The 15,168-nt window shown below is 41.9% G+C and overlaps 1 pseudogene; it reads right to left on the reverse strand.

Moving 5' to 3' along the window:
• Positions 1 to 312: 312 nt before the first annotated feature.
• LOC141001651 (uncharacterized) lies at positions 313 to 9,271 on the reverse strand (annotated as a pseudogene).
• Between the last annotated feature and the right edge of the window lie 5,897 nt (positions 9,272 to 15,168).

Genomic DNA, 15,168 nt, shown 5'->3' on the forward strand with positions numbered 1-15,168 from the left:
AACTATGCCACCAAATATCATTTTACCCACATGAAACAATGTTATATCAAAAAACCAACATTACTTCTCTGTAATGTAACAACAAAGGCTAGCAGCAAAAACCTATCCAAAATGTCAACGTTGCACAAAACCTTGGTTGAAAAACATCAAAACAAAAAACATTTACAGTAGGCATGTAAGATGTTGCTTTTATATGAATGTCAGATGAAAAAAGACAACAGTTGGTTATACAAGAATAATGGGGTTGTCAATGTATGCATTGCCTGTGAGTGCCTGTGAACCTAAAGACCAATGTGTTTTGACCCACCTATTCTACAAGTCAACACTCCAGTAAAGGTGGTTGTATCGCAGCAGGAGAGCCTGCTCAAAGTGCTTATTTGTCATTTTGTTACGGTGTGGAGTGAAAATAAGTCCTCCCTGGCTAAAGAGCCGCTCGACAGGAGCACTTGATGGCAGAGTAGTATTGTACTTTAAGAAGAGGGCTCTGATCATTGGATACATCTTCAATGAAGCCAATGACTTGTCTGGATAATGGAGATACCTCTGCACCTCTTCCTCTGCTGATGAACTTGTCATCTGTGCTGTCTCAAAAGTGAAAAAGTTGTCATCATCTTCTGGATCATCTCCAACTGCGGCATTTCCAGTGGTGCCGGCATCCTCAGAAGGCTCTGTGTGAAGAAGATGAGTCTCTTGGACCATTGCTCTTTTTATGGCTTCCCTCTCTTCATCAGCAAGCCACCACAGTCGAAACTTTGGGATGGTGGAAGCCACCATCCTTGCCTCATGGGAGGCCAACAGCTGTCCAAATCGAGTGTCAATGGCTGTGATAACAGCTGAGAGGATGTGAATTGAGAACTGCACTTGTCTCAACTTTTCAGCTAACTTGGCTTTTAGGCTGAGAATGGTGGGAACTATGTATCCAAAGTAACAATTCTTTTCTCCCTGGAACAGGTTGATTGAGTAGGCAAGAGGTTTCAGAACGGCTGTGTACTCTTTTAGAAACATTGTCTCTTGAAGATGCAGTTTGGCCACTTTCAGATGGTCACAGATTCCATTGAGCTGACTCTCAGTGAGACTCATTAACTTCTCGATTGCATGATACTCTGAGCTCCACCTAGTCACTGAAGGTACCACACATCTCATTTGGGTAATTTCCTCAATTGCATCAGCAGCTCCTGATGAGTGATGAGCCTTATTCCAGATTGCAGCACATTTTGACATTGCACTTCTGTATAATTTTCGAGAAACACCCTGTGAGGCAACTTTGTCAAGATCAGTCGTGGCAACAAAATTCAAAGTATGCGTGGCACAAAGATGGTGAGGTGGCAAAAAAAAAGTTTAGTTCCTCTTCCTCTTGCTCCTCCTGAAGAACTGCAGAGACATCAGCAAACTGCACATCATCAGTGCTATCCATCTCATCATCCATTTCACACCCTCCATATTCATTGAATGCCTTAACCCTCCTGTTATGTTCATTTCTCAGGAACAGTCATGATGTTCCTGGGTCAATTTGACCCGGGGCATGTTTAATTATCCAAAAGTGTCAGAAACCAAAAAATCCCAATAAACATTGTTTATATCTCATTATTAACTCCATTACTAACCATTTTAATCAATATTTAGTGCAATGGTGTTCTTTACCTCTCACAGATCATGGTTCAATGAGGAAAAGTCACTCGTTTTTCATAAAAAATGCATGTTAAAACTTTTTTTAATGTACATTGGAAAGACCTACATATAAAATACAACAGTTTTATACGACATTGATTTTTAAAAGAATGTATTTTACATTTTGAAATGTTTTCTTTTTATGGAGTGATGTTGATAAATTAACACAAGACACCTCTTCCGTTCAGGGTCAAATTGACCCGCTGACTTAAAATCAAGACAAATGAGTCATGAGGATCTGTATTGAAAGTAAACTTTATTTAAGCACTGTTTTTGAACCAATAATGAACAAAATAACAAAACAACAAAATAATAAATTAGCAATATGAACACGGTGCGTGTGTATGTGTGTCTGTGAGTCTCCACAGCACACAAGTGACATGTCATCACGTTGTGATAGTAAACACTATGCAATGTTTAGAACCAGAAATACACACAAATTAATAGGTGGAAATGAACAATGTGCATGTGTGTGCATCTACACAGCACACGAGGGACATGTCATCACAGTGTGCTTTGTGCAAATGAATTTTGCACATTTCACACAGGTCATGCTCGTCTTGACATCATCAGATGGCTTGCAGACCTGGCACCTCTTCCTCTTCCTTTTTCCCCCAGCAGCAACCTAGAAAGAAGAGGACAATGATTACTATGTTTTTTTGCTGATCCCAAGACACACACAACATGTTCTCACACAGACACACACACACACACCCACTTACTTACCTCACGCACTGGTGTACCAGGTGAAGTCCTCTCCTGGATCTCCCTCACTGTAGCTGCAGTGGCTGGGGTCCTTGGCATGTGCTGCCTCCGTTGTATATGCGGTACCACAAGCGCCTTCCCCAGCTCCTGAAGGAAGATGCACCTCTTGTACAGCTTTGACACATTCCACTCAGGAAAGATCTCCGTCCAAATGACAAATGCGTTGTAGGCTGATACATCAATCATGTTGTAAAAGATGACCAGCAGCCAGCGTGCAGTCATTCGCTTGGTGCTGTAGGATTCCGTGACTTTGTCCAAGTTGTCCACTCCCTCCTTGCTGGCATTGTAGTCTAGGATCACACTTGGTTTCTGGTCCTCTCGTGTGCTGATTTCAGCATTTTTGTGCAAAGTGCTCATGAGCACAACATTTTTGCCCTTTTCGGGGCAGTAAGACACTAGGGCTGTGGTGTCTGTGAAGGCAAACATGGAAGACTGAGGGGCCCTGTTCTTGGTTGCCAGCAGTTCAGCAGGGAGTTCAGCCCTGTTCTTTCGGACCGTTCCGACCATCGTGAGCTTCCTCTTTAGAAGCTCCTGACCCAAGTTGTAGCTTGTGAAAAAAATATCACAGGTTATGTTGTGCCCCCTGAGACCATGTGCCATATCAAGCACGACCCTCGTACCCTGATTCTTCTCTGGGGCTCCTCCAACCGGCTTTCCAGTGTAAACCTGCATGTTCAATGCATAGCTGGTGTTTGCATCTCATGCTGCCCAGATTTTAATGCCATATTTAGCTGGTTTGGAAGGCATATATTGCCTAAATGGGCAGCGACCTCTGAATGCCACTAGCCTTTCATCCACTGTGACATTAGGGCCTGGGTTATAGACAGGGGTGAAAGTAGATTAAAATTTTTGCCGGTACTATTACCAAAACCTTCATTGCCTCATATTGTTCTCTCTCTCGCTTCATGCATTTTTAAAAAAGCAAAGTCAAAACCCAAACAAATAAAAACATTTCAATATTTTACTGTAGGCTACCTGTGTGGAGTAGGCAGAAATTAGAAACACTTGACAATATGATAAAATATTTCTTTTAATTATTAAGGTGCTGGCATGTATGAAACATTGATAAACATCCAGAATACTTTCTGCCGTGAACACGACTGATATTCAAAAAACATAAAAATTGGAACATTTTAAAGTGTCTCTTTTAACAGGCTTATGTGAAAATTTCATAACTTAAAATATTTTCAACATCCTCATTTCATACCTGAACAGTTAACAAGTCTCTGTCTTTGGACTTTCTGACATACTAAGTATCACATAAATGATTAAGAACAGATGGTCATGAGCAAAAACTCAAAGTGGATCTACCCCTCATCAAAATACATCACCTAAAAGATTTTCCACAGAGGCCTAAAGTAGTTATCCTCCTCTGAGTGATGGCGAGCCATGCCACTTGTGTGTGAGCTGCTCTTCTTCCTTTGCCCAGCCAGGTCTTCGCATAAGGCATTGGGTCCCACTGCATGCATGGTGGTCCAACTGAGCTGACAAAGAGGAGGTTTGCAACATTCCTTGCTGTCAGTTTGCTCCTGTACTCAGTGATGATGTTGTTCATGGTACTGAACCCCCGCTCACAGTCTGCATTACTTGCTGACAATGTATCCACTGCCACAAGCAACTTCCTCATCTTGTCAGGAATGCTTCTTCCTCCATTGGCCTTGTACTCAATGAATCCAAGGTGTGCCTCTTGTTCATTCAGATGTAGGACATGGCACAAAGCCCTCACCTCATCTTCTCCATATCGAGGATTGTCATGGTCCCACTTGTCAGGGTTAAGGACTGTTATTTGATTTAGAAGCCTATTGTAAGTCTCTTTTCTGTTGGCTGTGACACTGGCCTGTGCTCTGTTAGCTGTGGTGGTGAAGAGTCTGTCTTTCATACTCTCTGCCACTGCTTGAATAAACCGTGCAGAGTCAATGATGGGAGACTTGCCAACTCTTAACTGTTCTCCCTTAAATTTCATCTCTTCCTCTGCCTGGCTAGCTTCAAGTGCATGTTGCCCTGGGTATGAAGTAAGGCTTTCAATGCGTTTGACATACATCGTCATGATCTCATGGGCCTTTGGGAGTGTGGTCTTACTGTTCTGAAGAAACTCTGACAAGTTCTTCAGTTCAGTCAGGACATCTGCCATCGGTGCAAGACTTTCCAGGAAGTTTACAGAGCACAGCTTAGACAGCAGACCTTTGAATTTAGCCCTCTCTCTGCTGTCCCTTGTCTCATCCTCTGATGCCTCACGGAAATGTTGTGCCAGTGCTGGATAAGAGTGCCAAACTGCAGTGACTGCCCTGTATGAAGAAGCAACCCAGCGAACACTGAACACTCTTCCAATTCTTCTGAGTGTGATGTGTAAATTGTGAGCACATTCACTTAGCTGTCAAGGAAGACCTGGAAGTCTTTTGTTCCCCCTGTTGCCTCCAGTGCCTGGTCCACAGCCAGCTCCAGTCTGTGATTGAGGCAGTGCCACAGTACAATGCCTGGAAAGTCATCCTGGAGCAGCTTCCCAACACCTGACTTCACTCCCAGCATCACATTGGCCCCATCACTGCAAAATCCAATGAAAACTTCCTGCAGCAATTCAGTGGTGAAGCCACTCTTGAGCAAGCAGTTCATAAGCTGTTCTTTGATATGAGCAGCAGACAGGCTATCCAGCTCAATAAGGTCCAATGGAAAAGCAATGGGCTCCATCTCTCCATCAACACTGGCTTTTAAAAACACAATTAATGTTGACTTGTGCCCCTCAGTGGTTGACTCATCAGCTAGTACATAATTTTACACCTATTTTCTATAATTTTCCTCAGGAGTTCCTTCTTCATCTGTGATGACACATGATCAATTATGTCAACACAGACAGTTTTGCTGGGCAAAACACGACCTAAATCAGCAGAATTAGCTTGCTGCAGTTCAATCAGACTCTCAAAGTCAGTGAATGGCTTATTGTTTTTGGCCACATAATATGCTGTCCTGAATACCCTGGCAGTGGACTCAAATGCAGACTCCTGACTGGTGGCGTTCATGTTCTGAAGAATGTCTTTCTTTGCTGTCTGAAGAATCTTAACTGCTTTATTGTGTGCTTGGGAGTTTCGGTGCTCATGAATTTTTTTGCGCAGCGATAAAAGCTGGACATCTCTTGAATTACCGAATGGGGCTATCTTTCCCTCAGCCCACTGGCTGGCAATACTGACACCACGGGATGCCATGAGACCTAGACTCTTAACATCGTGGCATGGAGTGCATCCCAGTTTACCATGTTGGGCATACAACCATTCATTTTTACTTTTAAATTGTTCATATTGGTCCTTTGTCCAAATGGAAGGATAAGCAGGAGGCCTAGCATCATCATCTGTGCTTTTTTCTGGGGGTCCTACAGCCGCTTCTTTTTCCTGACATTGTGCCTCCTCTTCACCCTGACCCTCAGCTTGGTTAAAATCTTCATCACTGGGTGATTTTCTCATTTTCTGTGGTGGTAACCCATCTTCGGTGTCCCTGTCTTTTCTTTTGAATAGAGGAGTTATTTTTCTCTGCATTGTTCCAAATTTTAGTTTGACCAAAAAAAAATTAGACTGTTGTGTTTCTCTCCGGTTTATATCTGTATTTGATAACTGACAGATATTTAAATCTTATTGAAAATGTTTCAGCCAACCACAAGAATGTGTCGAATTTCGTTGGTGTAATTTATTGTTCGTCCTGTCCCAGCGCAAGCGGCATTTCTTGACGTCTGTGGACCAGTTGTGGAAAACGTCCCAGTGCATTAAATCAAACACACCCATCCCCATAGCAACCGCTCTGTTTCGGAAGTAGACGCGCATGCGCATTCACGTACTGCTGAGCGAAATTTCTGGTCGTTAGCTCATAAGCAGTTTTTTTTTTGTCGTTGAAATTGAATATAATAACATGAAACACAACTGTTTACTCTCCTACTGATTTTAATTGAGACATTTTACAACGAACGGAAAGACATTAAACATAGTGCACGTTTCGAAGGCTGGGCGCAGAGGAGCCCAACGGGCTCTCTCCGAGGGGAGGGGGAGAGAAGCAGGGCAAGAGCCGTGAGGAAGAGAGGGAGATGTCCGGCCAAGGCTCCGTCCAGCATGGACCAAAACTCAGCACGGATAGTTCAGAAACAATTCGGAATGAGTTAAAAGCAATTTATAAACAGACATAGTAGTGTTCAAGACTGCATATTGCTAGCGGATCTATTTTCTGACCCAAAGTGCGGCCGTGACTGGTTCTGAATGAGGGCTTCAGCAGGCAGTCGCTCTCCCCCCTCTTCCTGGTACTGCGTACCACCACTGAATCTTTTAGTGGTACGCAGTACCGGACCGTACCAGCTTACTTTCACCCCTGGTTATAGAGTAGTGGAAGTTGTTCTACCCACTTGTCCCACACTGTCCTAATAGCTGCCAGCTTGTCTGTCTCCCGTCTGACAGCCCTTGTCTCTCGATTATCAAATCGGATTACTCTGGAGAAAATATGAAAAGTCTCCAGAGACATTGTGGCGCGAAATATAGCCCTGCCTGTCTCTGCATCCCACAGACTGGCTGTTGATTCATCCTTTGACTTATGAACACCAGCCAGGATGAGGACCCCCAAATATGCATGTAAATGCATTTTATCCAGCTCCTTCCACTTCTCCCCCAAAACACGTCTTCCTTCTAGATTTGTCATTTCGAGAATGATTTTCTGTATTGAGTTGGGCATGACCAGCTCAAAAGCTGACTTGATGTCTGTCACACGAGTCATTGCCATCCTATAACATAATAAAGACAGTGCCAGGGCCCACCCCTGGCACTGTCTTTATTATGTTTTCTGCAGACAGTTTTGCCTGACATATATTTGGGGATGAAGACCACTGTATTTCACCATTTTTTGATGTGAATGTCTTGCTTGGAGGTATATGAATAGAAGTTTCCTCATTTGGTTCATAATCAGAATCATCAGACTCAGAATTGCCCTCAAGATGGTCTTCATCTTCAGAAACATCCTCCTCTATTTCACTGTCATGGTCAAAGATGAGTTCCAGAGCCACCGGGGCTGTCATCTGTTTACTTCTGCTGCTCATTTTGTAAAGCTCTGACGGAGAGTATATCAAATGTAGCTGCAGAGTGTAATGTTGGTAGGACTCCTTTGCAGAGAATCTTTACATGTTTTGCCCCTCCCCTGCTGAGTGTCCACTCAATGTGGGTGGAGTTTGTCCACGGGAACGGAAAAGGTTCCCGTCACAAGTCATAACAACACCTGCATTCTCGCACTTTACAGATGAGGTCAAGAGAATAGGGAGAGGGTGTGTGTGTGTGTGTGTGTGTGTGTGTGTGTGAGAGAGAGAGAGAGAGAGAGAGAGAGAGAGAGAGAGAGCGAGAGAGAGAGATTGGGGTGAAATATGTCTCACAGTTGCAAAGAAACAAATAGTATTTGACACTTCTGACCCCTTTTAGCCTTCATTTTGACTGCCGGGTCAAATTGACCCGAACAGTATCTATGTAATATAAACATGCAGGGGGGTGTGAAATGAACCACTTTCATTTTATATGTTGATTTCACTTATTAAGCCAAGCAGAAGAAGTTTCATACCTAAAAAATACTTTTAACTATTTATTTTTTATTTTTTTACTTTAAAATGGGTCAATTTGACCCGCAACATAACAGGAGGGTTAACAAAATTGCTACCATTGTCAGTGACTGTGGCACTGACTTTGCCTTGGATCCGGAATTCTGCATGAACCTGACTAATTTTGGCAGCAATGACATCATAGGTGTGGCGACCCCTTATCCTTTCACATGCCAACGCAGCAGACTTTCGATCTAATGTCTCTGGTTCAATCTAGTGACACGAGATTCCCATGAAACTCTTATGATGAGCCATCCATATATCTGCTGTTGTGCACACAGTTTGAACATCCTGAAGAGTTTCAGTAAGTGCCTCCTTCATATTTTGAGATCCCCTTTCAATGCGCAGCATCAATGTTTTTCTGCACATGGGTGTCCTACCCCCACTAATTCCTTTAATCATCTTACGGAATGGGGCATTCTCCACTAATGAAAAGGGCATCTGCAATTATGAACTCAAGAACCAAGGAGTTTACTTTCCTTTGGGTGATTACTGAGGTGCTGAGTGTTGCTTGTTTGAGAGGAGGTGTGGTGGACATGGCACTTCATTCACCACCATCATCTGATGGCATTTCTGCTCTTTGCAAGACACTAGAATGCTTCCTCTAAAATAAAGAAAGACAGAAAGAGCACAAATTAATAACACTGAAATTGTTTTATGCTGGGAAGAATAAAGAGGACTATTGTAGGCCTATACAGGTGGTTACTCTCTAGGCTAAATACAACATCCTGGAGGTGCTGATGGTGTCATTACACTTCACAGTAATCATTACGCATACTCATATGCAGTCTAAGCTAACGCGTGCTAATTTTAGCTAACGTTAGCTAGCATGTCAAATAGGGCTACTATTTGACATGCTAGCTAACATTAGCTAAAGTTAGCATGAGAATGAGATTGTAAAGTAAATCAACTAGGCAGGTAGCTACCTGACAACTATAAAATAGCAAGGTGACCAGTAAAACTACAGCAGACAACTACCCCTGGTTAATTAAAAAAATAACTTACTTCAAGGTGCTTCTTCAGGTTGGAGGTGGAGTCTTTGGACGCTGAAAGGAAGTTGGTTGTTGGCAAGCAGAGGTTGCACTGCACAGTTATATTTCGTTCTCCCTTCTCTTTCTTTAATGTGAAATGCTGTTTGAATTTCCAAGATAGAAACGCATTCCTGCCCTGGCTCTGTTGTGCCGGCTCTGGCTCCAGCTCTACCTCTAGCTCCTGCTCCTCTTCTGACTCCATTGTGACTGATCACACAAATAGTGCTAGCTCATTTTCATTCGTTTTCATGTTGGGGCTTCTGGGAAATGCATCAAGTTGCCTTAATTTAAGAGAGTGAATAAACTCGTGAAACAGAGAAGTACCTTCATGTAATCCATTGATTTCAACAATGTAACTGTATTCTGAATACCATCTATCTAAATTGTAACTGTAACGGAATACAGTTACTCAGTTATAATTTGTATTCTGAATATGTAACGCTGGTACATGTATTCCGTTACTCCCCATCACTGGTTACAAGTCACTTCAAACTAGACTAGACACCCTAGACTTGATTAGACACTCTAGACTTGACTAGACACTCTAGACTTGACTAGACAACAGTAGTGGCTCTTTCTGAATAAATAAAATAAAAACAGAAAAACAAATAAATACATTTTCCCAGCCACATAACTCATAGTCACATTACAGCATATTCTTTAGTTCACAGAAAACATACTGTAAATTATACTCATGAACAAAATACATTTTCAAGTAAACATTCTTGCATGAGCTTAAAACACATTTTGTGAATAGTCTTAAACTCACTCTCACTCCTGTGTGCAGCTTGTGTGCCAAGTCACACACCTTGACCTCAAATGCGCTCTACCTCCCCTCTACATTCATCAAACACATAAAAATGGACACAGTTTATGCAAACAGTTATGTAAACAACATACACAGTGATGATATTGTTCATAAATGTACCTAATTGCCACTCACGCTGACCCCGCTGTTCAGTTTTGTCCACAGCGTGTCGGAGTTATCACACACCTTACTTGTGTTACCGATCTACAGGAATCGGCAAAAATACATAAACATCCTTTATGAACCTTAGTTGGTTAGCTTAATCATCATCTTATTTGCTGATACTCATAACCATTCTTGTGCTTTATCGATGTTAATAGGGATATTTATCACATGCAACTTAAAAATACACACCTCAGCAGTCCATCTTTCACTCCCGATACTGCTACTTCCGTGTAACTAACTCTGCACGGGAACTCTGTGATCTCCCATGATCTCCCGCAATCTCGCGCAACCTGCCACTGTGCCACTCTTAAAGTGACAGTGTTACCTAAACAAAAAGAAACTGCTAACAGTAATAATTCCCTACAAAATAATAAAACACTGTCTTAACAGTCTGAAAACAGTCTTGGTCTCTTGTTCACCTGGCTACACATATAATGTTTTTGTTTTAAAAGCATAATTTTTTGTGGATTTGTTTTTGACAACTTGGTGGACAGTAGCTGCTGAGGGAAGTTTTCTTAGTTTGCTTTACCCACCAGATAAAAGGACTCAAGCAATAGGTTACAAACGTGCTTGTTTCTACACAAATACCTTCAGGTAATTATATTAATGATGATGTACATTACATTTTCAGGATTTTCTTTTATGCAAGGCAAACCTCTTTCCTATGAATCTAAATAAACTATTAATCCAGCTCTCTAATCAAGTATGGAAGTGTCTCTGTCTGCATAGGATTTGTCTGATAAAAATGTATTTCTCATTCATAGGCCATATCTGACAATGATAGAGGTCCTCAATTGTGCACACTTCCACCGCAGATGAATTAATCAGGAAACAATCATGACAACCATCTACTATCTGCCGTTTTCTTCCTGAAGTGTAGGCAGGGCGTATACTAAAACCAGCCACACACTGCATCCCTAATCAGCTTTGTTAAGTGTGCCACAGGAGAGAAGAGAAAAGAGCAAATATTGAGAAGTACTAAGAAAAAAACCTTTTTTCATTAAGTTCTGTTTGGTGAAACAGTAGGGAGGAATTCAGTCTTTTCCATTTAGAGTCATCAGGGCTCTCTGATAGCTTCAGGCCAAGATGGATTATTACTGTATGCTGCCATTATTCCATGACTAGCAGCCACTTCAGACACAGCTTGCAGGACTCCAGTTTGCAAAAGCTGGACTGAAATATAAAGGGAGTGGGAGGGATTTTACTTGATGTCTGTTTTTAGTGCATCTGTATCATATAGTCTGTATGCTTGAGGTTTGATGTCCCACATCATTTTATCAGATATCTCAAGCAAAGGCCCTTTAAAAGACATCATAAAGCTGCTTAAACTTGCAAGAGACAACTTGTTCTTTTTAACTTAATCATTCTGAAGTATATATAGATTGCACAGTGTAATTGTATCAATCCCCTCATAACGTTGGAAAACAATTGGAATAACTATGGAAACTACACTGCAAAAGAAAAAGAACCCTGTTAATGTAGGAGGCAAGGTGAAGAGGGAGAGTGATAGAAGATAGATAGAGATGGCTAGACTGCTAGCGTTAGCCATGTTGCTAACGCTGTCTTTGTGACAGCGGCATCAACAGTAACACCACAGGGAAACGTTACGATGGGGGAAGTTGAAAAGCTGTCTCTTTTCTTTCTTTTCTTTTATTTACTTAATATACAGTGGTGGCCAAAATTATTAGAACACTTGGCATATTTAAGTTGTTTGTTGAATTGGCCATTAAAATACCCATAAAACAAATGAAATATCTACAAAGTCATCATTATGTTCTATAAACCACAGAATAGAGCCATCATAAGGAAATTTAGGTCATTTACAAAAAACAAACTAGGCCTATTTCACTGTCAATGTCACACAATCATCTCAATCACTTGTGTAATCATTGTCAGGTGTGATCGTGGTTAAATTGATGGTGATGCAAGAGTCTTAGGACACAGCTGTGTGATTCTTTTGAATGTACAAGGCCTATCCTGCTCATTAAGTGATTGGTAACATCAGGGTTTTTTCACTGAGGCCACACCACCAATTGGTATAAATTCAAAGCCTCTAGAAGTAGTCTTGAAGCACATGTTGCTCTTTGAACATGGATAAGGTGAAGAAGGAGCTAATGAGTGAGCAACGGGTTCGAATAAAGGCCCTTTTTGATGCTGGCTGGAGTTACCGCCGCATAGCCAAGGACTTGAGATGCAGTCCAAGCACTGTAAAGTACACTTTAGACCACCATGATGCCACCAATTCACACCAGAACCGAAAGGGGAGAGGTAGAAAAAATAAACTTTCAGACAGAGAAGTGAAGCATCTCAAAATTCTCAGTCTTAAGGACCGAAGAAAGACCTCACGAGAACTGCGTGACGAGATCAACACCACAATGACTAATGGTGCAACAGTGTCTTCAAGAACTGTGCGTCGGAAACTGGGAGAAGACTTGTTGGCAGAATAGGAGCAAAGAAAACCATTACTGAAAGAGAAAAATGGCGTGAAAATGAAATTTGCAAAAGAACACAAGAAATGGACAAAGGAAGATTGGTATAAAGTGTTGTGGACTGATGAGTCCAAATTTGAACAAGCGAAGAGTGTATGTTCGACGGAGGGAGGGGGAGATATAAAAATGAGTGTCTCTTGCCAACAGTTAAACACGGAGGGGGTAGTATTATGGTGTGGGGTGCCATTTCTGGAACAGGTGACTTGGTGAAAATGTCATCATGGATAAGAAAGTACACCACAACATTCTGGTGAGGCACGGAGTACCATCTGGGAGTCGTCTTATTGGGCCTGGATTTATTTTCCAAAAGGGACAATGACCCTAAACATTCTTCTAACTATTGCCGGAAAAACCTGCAACAGAAGGAATCTGCTGGAACATTGAAAATGATGGACTGGCCCCCTCAAAATCCAGACCTCAACCCCATCAAGCAAATTTGGGCCGAGTTGGAAAATAAACTGGACAGATCTATTGTACATTCAAACGAAAGCCTTTAGCTGGAGTTGCAAAAGGCATGGGATAACATTAGTGTTGAAGTTCTCAGGAAATATATTGACACTATGCCAAAGAGATGTGCTGCTGTAATTGCTGCAAAAGGTGGACATACCAAATATTAAAGTTAAAAGTGGATAAAAACAGTAGGACTCACTTCATCTGATATTTGTTGTGCTCAGAGCAACCATCTGCATGTTTCATGGTCATAATGAAATGAAATCATGTTTTGGAGGCAAAAAAAAGGCCGGAATTTTCAGATCTGTCAGGTGTTCTAATAATTTTGGCCACCACTGTATGTGTGAACAAATTGAAAGAATACTAATGACCTTTAGGAGAGAATGGGCAGGGCCAGCCCTGGGCATAGGCAGTATAGGCGAATGGTAAGGGCGCCGTCATCCACGGGGGGCGCTGCAAACAGGGAGAGAAAAAAAAAATTACTATTTTTTACCAGCGCTATTACTAATATTATTTCGAAATATTATATAAGCCCACAGCAACATAACTTCATAGCAAAGCCTATTAAATAATGGAGAGGCCTTTTTTCTATGTTCCTGGCTGGCTCGTTGCACTGTAGCTGCCCTCTGTGAGGGTGGGGGGCGGGGTCGAGAGGCGAGCTGCTTGAATCTGACCGGACCGTGACCCAAAGACCAAGAGAGACATTTATTGATACTGTAGCGCAGGGGTTCCCAAACTTCAGAGTGCCATGGTCCACTTTAAAATCTGAAAATCTCTCGCGGCCCACCCAACAACTCTGATCAACACACAAGACATTAATAATCCATCTACATGCACGTAACGATTTGTACAGTAACCAATGTAAGAAATTATTAAGCCCGTATCCTGGCTGTTTCACCACTGACCAATAAAATACTTACATAAAATTTCACAATATCCAACCCAATATCAATATGAAGAAAACAGGCAGAAATTATCGTTGAATGTTGAATCAGGCCAACACTTGCACTTTTTCAACACATGCAGTCTGATGCAGTTACTACAATCCATCACAGCTGGGCTGCCGTGTAATATTGTGAGGCGTTCAACGGCACAAAAGCTCTCTCGCTCTCTCTCTCTCTCTCTCTCTCTCTCTCTCAGAATATTAATTAACATTAACAAGATTTACTGAAGTCTCTGTGAGACCACCTGCAAACAGTATCTGGATACACTGGATATGAACCACATTATGTCACCTGCATCTCACCTAATGTAGGAAACATTGAACGTTGAATCAGACGTACAATCCATCATAGCTGGGCCGTTTAACGGCGCAAAACAAAGTGCTATTTCACACACAAGTCCATCTTGACATTAACCCAAGACTTCGTCCAGTCTCTGTGAAACCACCCGCAGTTTATCTCGATATACTGGTTCTGAGTCACACTTTGGGTAACGTTACATTGTGTCGACTGCAACTCACCTAATGAGAGGGGTGATGCTGCAGCATAGCAGCTGTCAAAGTCTTGATGTCTGGCTGAATAGACGTCAGCTTTATGTGGAGATCAGGTTCAACATCCAGTTTATTCCTGTACTTTGTCTTTAAAGCCACAAGTGCTGAAAATCAGCAGCGGGTTGTCTTCTGGTCCGACACTCGTAAATCCAAGCGATAGGTACTCACTTGAGCACTTTCGACGAGCCTCTCTTTTTTTTTTTTTCATTTTGACCCTCTTCACTTGTTGAGATTGACTCATTAACAGCTTTCCTTTTGACTCCTTACAGCCACCAATCCATTGTTACTCTTTCCCGCCAGTGATAAGGTATTCCCTCAATTACAATTCCCCCGTCAATAATGAAATGTAAGATACGTTCCGGCTCAAAAATAGGTCAGATAAATGAAGAATAACACGTAATTTAAATCACATGTTTTTGTTTTATTAGTTGTGATTACTTATTTAAATTAAAATATGTACCCATAAATATTTAATGGTAACTTAAAACTTAATTACAAAATAGAAAATGACCTCTCGCGGCCCACCTGCAGTACCTTCGCGGCCCACCAGGGGGCCGCGGCCCACACTTTGGGAATTACTGCTGTAGCGGAACCACAATGTCCAAAAGACTGAAACCATCTGGCGCCCAGGAGAGGAAAAGAAGGAAAGTAGAGGAAGAAACACGTGAAAAAGAAAGAGGTACAGTAATGTCAAT

The sequence above is a fragment of the Pagrus major genome, chromosome 8, assembly GCF_040436345.1.
Source record: "Pagrus major chromosome 8, Pma_NU_1.0".
NCBI classification, from domain to species: Eukaryota; Metazoa; Chordata; class Actinopteri; order Spariformes; family Sparidae; genus Pagrus; species Pagrus major.